Source organism: Anser cygnoides, chromosome 12 (genome assembly GCF_040182565.1).
Source record: "Anser cygnoides isolate HZ-2024a breed goose chromosome 12, Taihu_goose_T2T_genome, whole genome shotgun sequence".
NCBI classification, from domain to species: domain Eukaryota; kingdom Metazoa; phylum Chordata; class Aves; order Anseriformes; family Anatidae; genus Anser; species Anser cygnoides.
This window is the reverse complement of record NC_089884.1, coordinates 16,335,102-16,346,348: the sequence shown is the minus strand read 5'-3', so window position 1 is coordinate 16,346,348 and position 11,247 is coordinate 16,335,102. Positions and strand designations below refer to the sequence as shown.

The following is an 11,247-nucleotide window of genomic DNA, read 5'->3' as shown; positions in this document are numbered from 1 at the left end:
TGTAATCTAGATTGGCTCCAGTACCCTCAGTACAAGTCCAGTCTTTGTTATTGCTTAAAGCGTTACAGCCTGTTCCCTGAATTCAGTGTGTACACATGCATGAGTAAAATACTTGTGAACAATATCCAATGTTATTGCTTTAAAAATCACATTTTTATTAGGGATGCTTTGATAATTTTGCACTCTCTACAATCAGGAATTTTTGCAAATGATACAGACCTTTTGTGCAGTGTTTAATGAATTATTGAACTTCGAAGAACCCTTGCGAAGTAGGTCCTGCATTTGACTGAGCAGTGGACATGAAAAAATGCTATCCTCAAGCGTATCTAGCGGACAGTAATAGATGCTTGATCAGACAATATGAGCACAGAATGACTGATGGCAATAGCATTAAATATTTACATATAGCAAAAGCATCTTGGCAGCAGAAAAGAGATGGTCTCTGCAGTAAGGTGAATAAAACCCAGTGCAATATAAGTAGCCTTTCTGTATGAAAACTGTCTTAGAGAAAAATACTGGTGGTCATTAACAGATGCATATTACCAAAGTAATTATTTGGGACTCACAATTGTATTTCAATCTAGTTATTTTATGTGACACTTTAGAAGCCTGTGAATAGGACAATTGTCAAGACTTTATCAGTGTAATTATTATTTTGGATATTGCCCCATACCTGCTGTAATATAAAGATGATTACACAGTTGAAGAATAAGAATTCGTAACTGTAGAGGAATGGTGTTTTACACCAAACAAATATACTTTTTAACAGGTATGTTACTAAAGCTCAGAATCCCTCTGCTTTTCTTGCACTTACCTTAGTTTTACGTTGGTGTTCCTAACATAGCTGTCTTGTGAATCTGCTGTTGGTGTCCAACAGAAAGCTGTACTGTGGCTATGCTCAAAAGAATTCATGAGAACAAGAAGCAATATCCTTCTCCCTCCTTCCCTCTACACTGCTGAGCAGTTTGTTGGGAGTAAATCCATTTTATTGATGTCCAGAGTCCTTGAAGTGCGTCGTACTTGTTTACGTGCCCTTTTTGGGAACCTGCAAACTACAGCTGTACAACAGTTGGTATTGCTTGCACTGTGTGTTCCACAATAAGTCATGCGTGATTTTTTTCACATGATTTTGAAAGAAAATTACTGTATCAGAAACATTGGATAACAACTTATTTCTCATACTGAAGCAAGGGCAGATGAGTTGTGTTGGAGGTTCTTGCGTATTTTAATGCATTCCAAATAGCTATTGGTTATAGGGAAAAAAATAAAACAAAGGTGACAGGAAATTGATTTTTTTTTAAATACTCTGTGATGCTTGTATTATTATGATGAACCTGTTTACAGTTAATGATCTGTTCTATTGTAATGAAAACAAATTAAAATTGAAAATGAAGTGAAAGGGAGTGACATCAAGCCACTTTTTAATATAGTAATTTATTTGTGGTAGCAAATAAACATAGTTTTAAATGATAAGTTTTTTTTTTTTAATGTCTTTGGGTAAACAGAATTCCTTGGAAATGTGTACTGGGAACTGTTTTACTTTTTTACTCGGAACCGTTCCCCAGCTTACAGGTTTCATTGGAGAAATGCAGTTCATTCTTTAGTACATGGCTAGCCATGCTGAAGTCATCCATGCTTGTAAGAAATAAGCATCCCTTGGAATATGGAAGACGATGAACGTGAAACGTCCAAGGCATATGACAAGTTGAGCATTGGTCAGTGAAGCCTTTCTAGAGGTGTAAAGGAAAATACATTTATGGTAGGAAACCTATTCCTGGAGACATGATTTGAGAAGCCATGAGCAGAATTCTCTTAAATGGAAGGAACAAGATTATACATATATTTTATTATTTTATTTGCTATTTCAAGTAGGGGCAATATTGGTTCTTGTGGTAGAAGTTTAGTCCTAAGGCAGAGATCAAACATCTGAAATGTATTAGCACTAGAGACTTCTGAACTTAGTGTGCAGTCCATTGAGTGAAGCTTCTCCAGTTGGCTTTCTGAAGGTCTGTCGGTCCTGCAGTGCCTAGGCTCTTTACATCACAGCTATTTGTCTAACACGGGAAAAGGTTTAATCCACAGGGGTATGTTCTTAATCTGATCATCCAGGTAGGAATTTTAACTCGAAAATCATGTTGCATTGCACATCTTTTCTGTAATTTTTGATGCACATAGATAAATAAAGATGATTCTTTGGTCGTCTTTAGCAGAATAATATAATTTTCAGGATCCTGACCCTGTAATAGTCAGGACATGAGCACACGCACTTCTCCCTGCTGCTTCAGAAATTTGAGAATATTTAAAGCTATCTGTAAGCATCTTTCTTTTAAAATGTTGTGATAAAGGATAAATGTCAGTCAGAACTGCCTCTTAGTGTACTCCTGTGTGTTGTCAACACACTAAGGAGGTACAAGGTTGTTAGATGAGAGGAGTAAATGTGGTAGCTGAGGCTGTGCTATTTGATGCTTACCCAATGACAATGTAGGCGAGGAAAACTAGCAGTAAGTCAAGGAGCTATCATTGATCCCGTTGGGAAGAAAAATGTTTATACATTTACCACAAAACTTTTTTTTTTTGAAGGAGGAGAGTAAACTGGGGAGAGACACCTGTGTGGAAAATGGTGTTTACAGAGGATAATGATGCTGGAGGAAATTTGTGGTTGCTTACAAGTGGGGACACTTGCTCAGAGTTGTGCAGCTTGCTAGGGAAGAAAGCAAGGTGTACCAAAACGGATGGGCATTGGCATTTACACCAAAGGATTATTTTACTAGAAAAAGGAAACAATGAATGCCAGGTAACATTGTGCACAAGTAGTTTAGTTTTGGGTTGTAAATTGTGTAATTTGTTTTCCTTGTAGAAGTCAGTCCCGTGTTATCCAGGAAGTCATACAGGTGGTGCACAGAACAGGGCCACTGTCCGATACCATGATTTTCTCCCTTTGTGGTCTCTTCATATTGTATTTTACGGAATGTGGTACTGAAGAAAGCAAAAAGTTTCAACCGTCTTTTAAAAAAGTATTTCATAATGTGAGTTTTGCAATGGTTTACTAGTATGGCTGTATGTGCAGTGATGCACTTAAGTTTTGAATAATTGGAAAGTAAGAATTACCATTTCAGGTGGCCTCGATAAACTTTGTTAATCCAAGCTTTCGCTTGTTTTTCCTCTAAAATCATGTGAAATAAAAGCTGCCCACAGTGCAGGAATTAGTTTTAGTCAGGGATTGTTCTGTATTATTTAAGCATCTCTTTTGCAGTCTCTTCTTGATCTAAGTTTGTGGATTTGTAGCTTTTGTTGCTGGTAGACCATTGTGCTGGTATTCAATGTACATTAATTTATAGTCTGCATAAAATATTTCAGCCTCTTCCTGGCTCTTCCGAGGCCAGGTTGCCCTGCCAAGTTTAGTTAATTCGCATCAGCCTAAATTCAGCTGTTGTGCTACTCAGCAGAAGCGCAACAGGATAATGGAGATGTGAAATAAATGCAGTGGCAGAAGCATACGAAGTGTCAAAATGCAAACAAGGAATGAATGTGCTAAGTTTGCAGTCTCTTAAATGCTTTCTTAAGCTGTGAAAAAACTCCAAATAATAAGTTCATTCAAACAGGAAAAACAGTCTCTTTGAAAAAGATTAAGTTGATGGAATAAAATCAATTTGATAAAACATCCAGGCTATCGAAACCTTGTGCGTAGTACAGGTTTTGATACATACTGTGTTGTCTGTTTCTGCAAGGCATTTCTTTTTGACTGTAAGAGCAGCTTGTAATCAAAGTGCATATAAGCCGTTATCAGCCTTTTAAGCAAGTATTTTAATAGCGAAGAAGGTGGAGGAGGTTGTTGCACCATGACCTTCCTTTGTCTCCTCTTCACAAGGAGCGCGGCCGCTTGCTGGTCCTGTAGGCACCCGTGCTCGAGCTGAGTTAGCTCTTGAACTTTTCGTGCTCTATAAATCTTAGGAGACAATAAAGGTAAAGTGCACGTCACTAGGTGGCACTGAAACATCATCGTATGCCAAGTACAGTCTTGAGCTCTTCATCTCTGCTGCTGGAACTGCCTGGGTTTGTAAGTGTCAGGGAAATTGTTTTATTGTTAAAGGGCAGAGTGTAATATATTCATCTCCATCCGAGGCAGCCATTTAATGCCCTGAAACATGCCCTCTCACAGCTCTGGCCTGTTGACTATGCTTATTTGGTGTAATAATTAGCAGAATTTCTCACTAACAGTGGTACTTACTAACACCTCACATTTTCCTCAGTGTTTTTGTACGTGATGGATCGTGCATTCTGGGAGTGAAGTTAAGCGGGTCATAACCTAAGCCCTGTACGACACCACTGTTTTCTGCACAGTACTTTGGAATAGGTATATATTAACTACTTTTTAATTCCCGTGATGTATAGTGCAAACAAATTTGAGTCTTTTTTAATAGGCTAATGAAAATTTGTAAGCACAGAATAGTTAACTTGTCAACTTCCAGAACAAAAGAAATTGAATGAGTGGCTGTAGGAATCAGAGTACACTGTCTTTGAATAATGGCATGCTTTAGAAGCCTGTTGTAATGCTTTTCCAAGTTTTGTACAGATTCCTGTGCCTTGTTTCGGAGGAACAAATCTGTTACGCGATTTAAAGGTGATCTCTGTACTGTTGATGATGTTCGAACATTCTGCCTGTTATGAAAATAGGAGTAGCAAGCCCAAGTTAAATACCTTTCTCACACTTCAGTAGCTGGAAATGAGTCACTATGTTGGAAATTGTTCTGGTGCAAAGGAAAAGAAAAGGTCCTTGAATAACTGTTGCAGTAGGGATCCCTCTCATATTTCTTTGCAAATATGGTGGCCAGGACAAATAGAGTTAAAGATTCCCAAAATTACTAGGTAAAGGTATATGGTTTTAGTTCAACTTCTAAGCAAAAATCTAATGAAATCCCTCTATAATGAACTAACTCAAATTACAGTGATTTGGGACGTTTGTCATATGGAAGCACAGCTCTGCACTGAGAACATCAAACCATTTCACATAGGGCCTCAAGTTTCCAGACCGTATTTAAAAAAAAAAAAAAAAAAAAAACCTTTCTTATTTCTAGTTTAGATGGGTTTCCTGGCATATGTAGTGTTAAATATCGACTATCATCTGTTGCTGGTGTTTGATATGTTTGAATTGTAAAATCCCCCCTTCCAATAAATATCTATAATATTTTTCCTGTGTTGTTCATTCTTTTTTTTCACCTCTTTTAGTTTTAGTTACTGCTGAAGCAATTCTGGTGTAGAAGGGGAAGGAATGCAGCATGGTAAGCCAGCAAATAAGAACAGCGGTGGCTCTGGCAGCCTTCTCTTCATGTCAGTTCCTTGCCCTCAGCCTCTGTTATTAATGCATCTACACTGCTGTCACTCAGATAGCATGCATTTGTGTTAAAAGTATGCGTCAAAAAGGTGGCCTAGATTTTTGAATTGCAGTTTGAGAATACCCCCAACCTACAAAACCACTACCAAATTATAAAATAATTGACTTAAGTCCTTGTTAGACATTCTGAGGGAAGTGAAATTTCTTCTTGTCTTGTAAATATGCTCTAAGGAAGCAACAGAGTTGAGAATGTTACGGTGTCCATGGTGTTTTCACTTGGACAGAGACTTGCATGCATGCCTTTAAAAATAATTTTGTAAGAGTTTGGAACAAACCTCTGTGAAGTTTTACCCTCGTATTAGAGTTTTTGTGGATTTGTTATAAAGTGTTTTTCTCTCCTTACCATCCCTGTTCCTTCAATTCTCCTAGTTTACCTGTGGGCTCTTTGATGTTCTTATATACAATTATGTACTTTTTAAAAATCCCCTTTTTGGTGCATTTCATTTATTGGGTCACTTTAGAATTGAATCCATGAATGTTATAACTGAGTTGATGGAAGATGTTTATTTTCCTATCATCCTGATAACTGCTTTAGTATGTGGTGCAGATCAGTATCATGCCTTTTTTCTATACTTGTTTGGAGAATAAAATGAAACCATTCTTGAATGCTTTAGTACTCTTTGTAGGAGTTGTTTGTTAAATTCGGCAGTTGGCATATGCAGTAGTATAAACTGAGTTTGGCTTATTTGGTTTTCACCAGAAGGGAATAAACAGGACAGAGGAGAGCTGAGAGGAAATATGGACTGGTCCTTTCTCTTCTAGCCTGTCTTTCTCACTGTCAGATATACGTATTTAAGAACACAACATGGAGAGAAAGGGAAGAGATGATTTTTAAAAGACTTGTCACTACTGTGCTCTGTCTCATACGTTAAGTATGGGCAGTGATAGCAGCAGGGCTATCTTGACTTGTAGGCCAGTTAGGAATACAAGCGTATGTGGAGGAGGGCAAGTCAAGTCTCCCTGAACAGATGTACGCAGAAGGCTTAAGGAATCAGTTTTGTATATGACCACTTGAGTTGAATAGCACAATTGGACCTGATCACTGCAAGCAATGGAAAAAAATAATATGAAATGCTGTCTGTATATGCAAGTAATAAAAACGAGGACTAGAAAATGTATTAGTCTTTGCAATAGTTAGGATTGCTTTTTTTAAAACAGCAGTATTTGGCAGGGGGAGGTGGGGACAGTTCTCAACTCGGCTTGACAAATGTATTAAGCAAAATGTTGATTTGCTTTATGAAACGTACCTTGGTTTGGCACAAAGCAAATGGCTCAGCAGTTGTACTTCTTTCATAGTAGATCAGTGCTCTCTTGTCTATTTATTTACCTGCTACTGCACCCTAAACTTATTCTTTAAATTATCCGAAGACAGTTTAAGAATAAAATGGGAGTGAAAGAAAACTGCGGAATCCTGCCTTTAACTGTAGTAGATGAACCTTATAATTCTACTGTAAACGAACCAAGTACTGTGAAATACAGATCCCGGCAGCTCTTCTACAAGTTTGCATGAGCTGTGATGGAGAAGAGAGTTTTTAACCCCAGCTTTAGGACTTCAATGAAATGCATTCTTACAGAAGCAGACCAGTGTCTCCTGATTTACTGACCACAGGTAACTGGCAAAATGATGAAACAAAACCAAACTGAGGAATCAGATGGATCAAACTTTCAGTCAGTGTCTCTACTGCCTGCTGTTTATTTGGTTAGGCTGTATGTGCAGAAGCTGGGGAAAAATGGGTGATTCATTGCAGTCTGGTCTGAACAGTTTGGGAACCATTGAACTAAAACGTATCATTTAGACAAGCATCGAAACCCGATATAAAAAGAATTCCCATGAAGGCAAAGTCATCTCATGGAGTGATGATCTGCTCCAGTGGTTAATTATCCTTTCTTTTAAATTGTGCTCCGTGATTCTGGTCTGAACTTGCCTTATGTTCTTTCAGACCCTGAATTTTGCTGATGTTGTCTGCCAACTTAATGTTAAGTGTTAGCTTTCTGTTTCCTATGTGGCTTATTGTGGAGGCTGTGAACAAAACAAAGCCTTCAAACCAAACAAAATTAACTAAGTTTAAAATTTTATTCACTACACCTGAGTTGTACAGTATGAGTTTTCTTTAACTCATTCTTGCTACAAGAAGAAACCCTCTTCTTTCATTAAATCTCATGTAGAGATGTTCTTCTTGAGCTTGGATGCCCAACTCAACAGGGTTTCATTAATAGCTGTCTTATAAAACCAAGGCAACAACTGCAGTTTGCAGGTTTTCTAAGCGAGTGTTATTGTCATCATTTGACCAGTGGTGCAGTTTATGCACAAAATCATCAGTTCTATTATACTAGTGTTTGGTGTTGTCACACAGGTTACTTTTATGACTGTATAAAATGGTACAAGTTGCTCTTTTGCAACTCAATACTCTTGTACAAATATTGATACTTAAGGTAAACTTATCTCCCTAGTACAATTTGTGGTTATTGTCCTTGAAGTGGCTGTAGAAATGATGCAACTGTATTCACGTTGTACTCCTGTGTAGCTTCAAAAATAATCTCATTTGTTGGCTGTGCTGTTTCAGAAATATGTTGGCAATCTGTGTGACACCAGATTTGTTGTAGCCATGATCGCAAATCAGGGATGGCTGCCTTTAAATTGTTTTGAGGACTGGAGGGGGACTCACACAAAACTTCTACTTACAGGCTCCTCTAGTGTGAGAAATGCTTGCAGGAAAATGTGTGTTTATCGTGTCCTTTCCAAGGACAAGTCACAAAGATTGAAGATAAGAGGCAGCAGGGTGCTGCTTGTACAGCTGAATTCCAGGGGATGTTGTGTACCCCTTCTGTCTTCTGCAGTAATTTTCTTAATTGTGGCATATAATCTCAAAAATAAACTCAAGTTCGTCCCATAAAAGGTATTGGCTCTATATTTGGTGAAATGCAACTGACGCACAAGAAGAGTGTTCCTGGAACACATTTCTTTTTATCTTTAAGGCATTCAACAGTCTTCCTGTCTTTTCACTATGGGGTGAAGAATCTTCGTAAGATGTCTAAGATGGCTATAAAGGTCTTTAAATTTTAGTAGATTTGTAAGTGCTTTTACAGTTTTATAGTGCTTATCCTGCTAATAGGACCTGTGAAAAATAACTTTTTATGCTTAAAAAATAAAAAGGCCTACAAAGATGTTCAAGTAGTGTGTAATGGACATGACAGTTACAGTTTGTGAAATTTAATGCTCTAGCTGCTTATTGATCTTCCTTGTAGCTGATTGCATGGCACAAGCATTTGCACTTAGCACCTGCTATTTCTACATTTACACTATCTTCAGAATTGTTATCAAGGGGACTTTGGAAACCAAACTTGATGATAAGCTTAAGTACTTAAGGAAATACCTATATTTTTTCGAGCATCCATTTTATTTTAACTCTACTTTTGACATCTGCTTTTTCTGGGTGATATTTTAACATGTAAAATATAGATGTAGTTATATACCAGGATTGCTGCGAAGCCCAATGTTTCCTGGGAATGATGGAAAGCTGCGCGAAAGTTAGTTGCATCTTTCATCTTGCAGGTGGTTGTGATAGTTCATGTGTAAGCAGTAGTATTTGCCTAGATCATACAAGGAATCTTAAGAATCAGCTTCAGTAATTTGAATGGGAAGTATGCAGTGGGATAAGAGGCTAAAATAGCCGTACCCACAGCAGAAGTTGCAAGTTCAAAAGGTTTTACCTTGATCAACAGGCCTAAATTTCCCTCAGGAATATGGCTATTGCCTTTTCCTGTGGCCAGTTTTTTCCTGAGTTGGTTGGTGAAAGCCATCTCCAAAGAGAAGTTGTCAAAGTTAGGGGTTGGACTGGATGATCTTTAAGGTCCCTGCCAACCCAAACCTTTGTAAGGGTCTATGAAAGTCATAGCTGATTGCGTTCCTTGTAGTGACTTCCATGCAGTTGTTCTTTCATGACACAAAGCCAGATGTCTACTTCTTATGGTGCATGCCTTCATGCACACATCTACTAGCACTGTGTAACTTTAGAACTTTAACTATTACTGTAGAAACTGAAGGTCCCATCTTAAGAGAGGTGCAAAGGGGTTGAGGAGGGGGGAAGCAGAGCTCTTGTGAAGAGTTTGTTCTGAGAGGAAAATGCTTTGTTCTCAATGTCTTTGGGTTCTTTTTTCCTCAGAGGTGTTCCCTGCTTTTAAGGAGTTTCCCTCCTTTTTATTCTGTCAAAGTTAAAGTTGCCATGTTGTTAGGTCAAGATTCAATAAAATGGCAGATTATTTGGAAAACTGCTAGTGTGACCTGCTCATGTACGTGTTTGAAAGGTGTCTGTCTACATCCACAGAAGCTGTAAACATGTTGCAAAGATTCAGAATCTGCATTTCAAGTTCTCAGCCCTTTAATTTACTTCTGGAAGTCCTAGGTTTGTTCTCTGGGTGTTGGTCAGGTTATTTCTTGTTCCTTCAAGAGCTTGTGCCTACTCCATGGTATGCCCCAAGCGAGCTCATGCGGTTTTGCATCCCAGATGTGTAATGCTTCCCAAACCACTGTGGCGAGTCTTAATGGTTCTGAGCATCCCTAAAACATGACAAGTCTTCAGACAGCAGTGCCAAATGAATTCCAATTTCAATATTAGCTCAGGTTATTTGTTTTTATTTTACCTGATTTTAAAGTTTATTGAATCTCTTCTGTATTGAAGGATTGTTCGTTGTTTCACACCTGGTCAACCTCCCTTGTATTTGGTTTCTTGGGACTGGGTGGATAGAGGTACTTTTGCTACACCGTGCAGAACCAATTCGTGATGACAGTCACCAGGAAGGTCTCTGCCTTCTGATTTACTGGAGGTGAGTTGATAAAGAGCTGCTTTGTTATGAAACTTAATTTCTCGGTATCTATAACAAATTTTCAACAAAACCATGTAAAGAATGGCATGCAAAAATGTCCCAGGATCCTCATTTGTCCCTTGTGATTCACAAACAATATACTGATCTAGAAGTATCTACTCTTTTAAACATTTTCTTAGATGCATGTATGCTCTTGTTCCCTGTATGTATATGAAGAAAAAAGAATTGGATATCTGATTGAAACCTGATCATTGTTTTCACCCGGAGTTTGAATGTTCTTGCTCCTCGCCTAATACAGCTGATCCGTTTACCAAATGGTACTGACTGGAAGAGGATGCACAACTGGTAGCAGGAACAAGGACTGGCTGATGGTGGCCAGATGCTTGCAATATTGCTGTAAGTTTGATAGTTATACTGAGGAGGCTTGGGGACATCTAGTCGGCAAAAAGAGGCTGTGTTTGAATGATTTATCACTTCAAATTTCTATTATAATTACTTACGATAAACAACGTGTGACTAATCTACGCTCAACTGGGTAAGAAAATTGCCAGTTCTGTTCCATTAACAGCCACGGGCCTATAGAACAGTGTTCCTGTAGGTTAAAACAACAATTAAGGGGCATGTAACATACCAAGGTGGGGACAGAGGCGATACGATTAGCAAAGACACTTTTCATGCATTGCCAAGCTGCTTCAGTGCATAAATTACCTTTTGGTTCAGTTACATCAGTCAGGTCTGTTGTGCACGTGCATGACCAGTCCGTGTGCGTGTACCAAAACCAGGGCCTGCAGATTTATGAGAGAGGACAGGCGGGAGAGGTTAAAATTTGTAAACAAAGGTAAACAGTACCTTCACAGGGAAGATATCGAGCAGTCTTTTAGACAGCTGCTCACTTAGAAATTGGTCTCTGTGTGCATTACAGACCGTTACGTGGCTCTTCTCCTGACCAGCTCACTTAAAGTGCGGCCTACTGCTTCGGTAACTGGGCTGCTCGGCTCGGCGGGAGCGAGGCGCGTGGCGGCTGCGTTAAG

At 38.6% G+C, this 11,247-nt stretch overlaps 1 protein-coding gene and 1 long non-coding RNA gene across 9 annotated transcripts in view; one reads left to right on the top strand and one right to left on the bottom strand.

Annotated features, from left to right (window-relative positions):
• The window catches only part of FTO (FTO alpha-ketoglutarate dependent dioxygenase), a 243,600-nt gene that overhangs the window by 26,176 nt on the left and 206,177 nt on the right, over nt 1-11,247 (top strand). Inside the window, exon 2 of one of the 8 annotated variants that reach the window (XM_048075344.2) lies at nt 10,072-10,216. The exons of the other annotated variants lie outside the window; for them this stretch is intronic. The gene's annotated coding sequence lies outside the window, so the exon portion shown is untranslated. The remainder of the gene's footprint in view (nt 1-10,071; nt 10,217-11,247) is intronic. 8 annotated transcript variants of the gene reach the window in all.
• Nucleotides 1-11,247, bottom strand: part of LOC125184175 (uncharacterized) — a 13,239-nt gene extending 1,992 nt beyond the window's left edge. The window contains exons 1-2 of the long non-coding RNA XR_007167715.2: nt 11,141-11,247; nt 10,925-11,001 (exon numbers count right to left, since the gene is read on the bottom strand). This is a non-coding gene — a long non-coding RNA (uncharacterized lncRNA). The remainder of the gene's footprint in view (nt 1-10,924; nt 11,002-11,140) is intronic.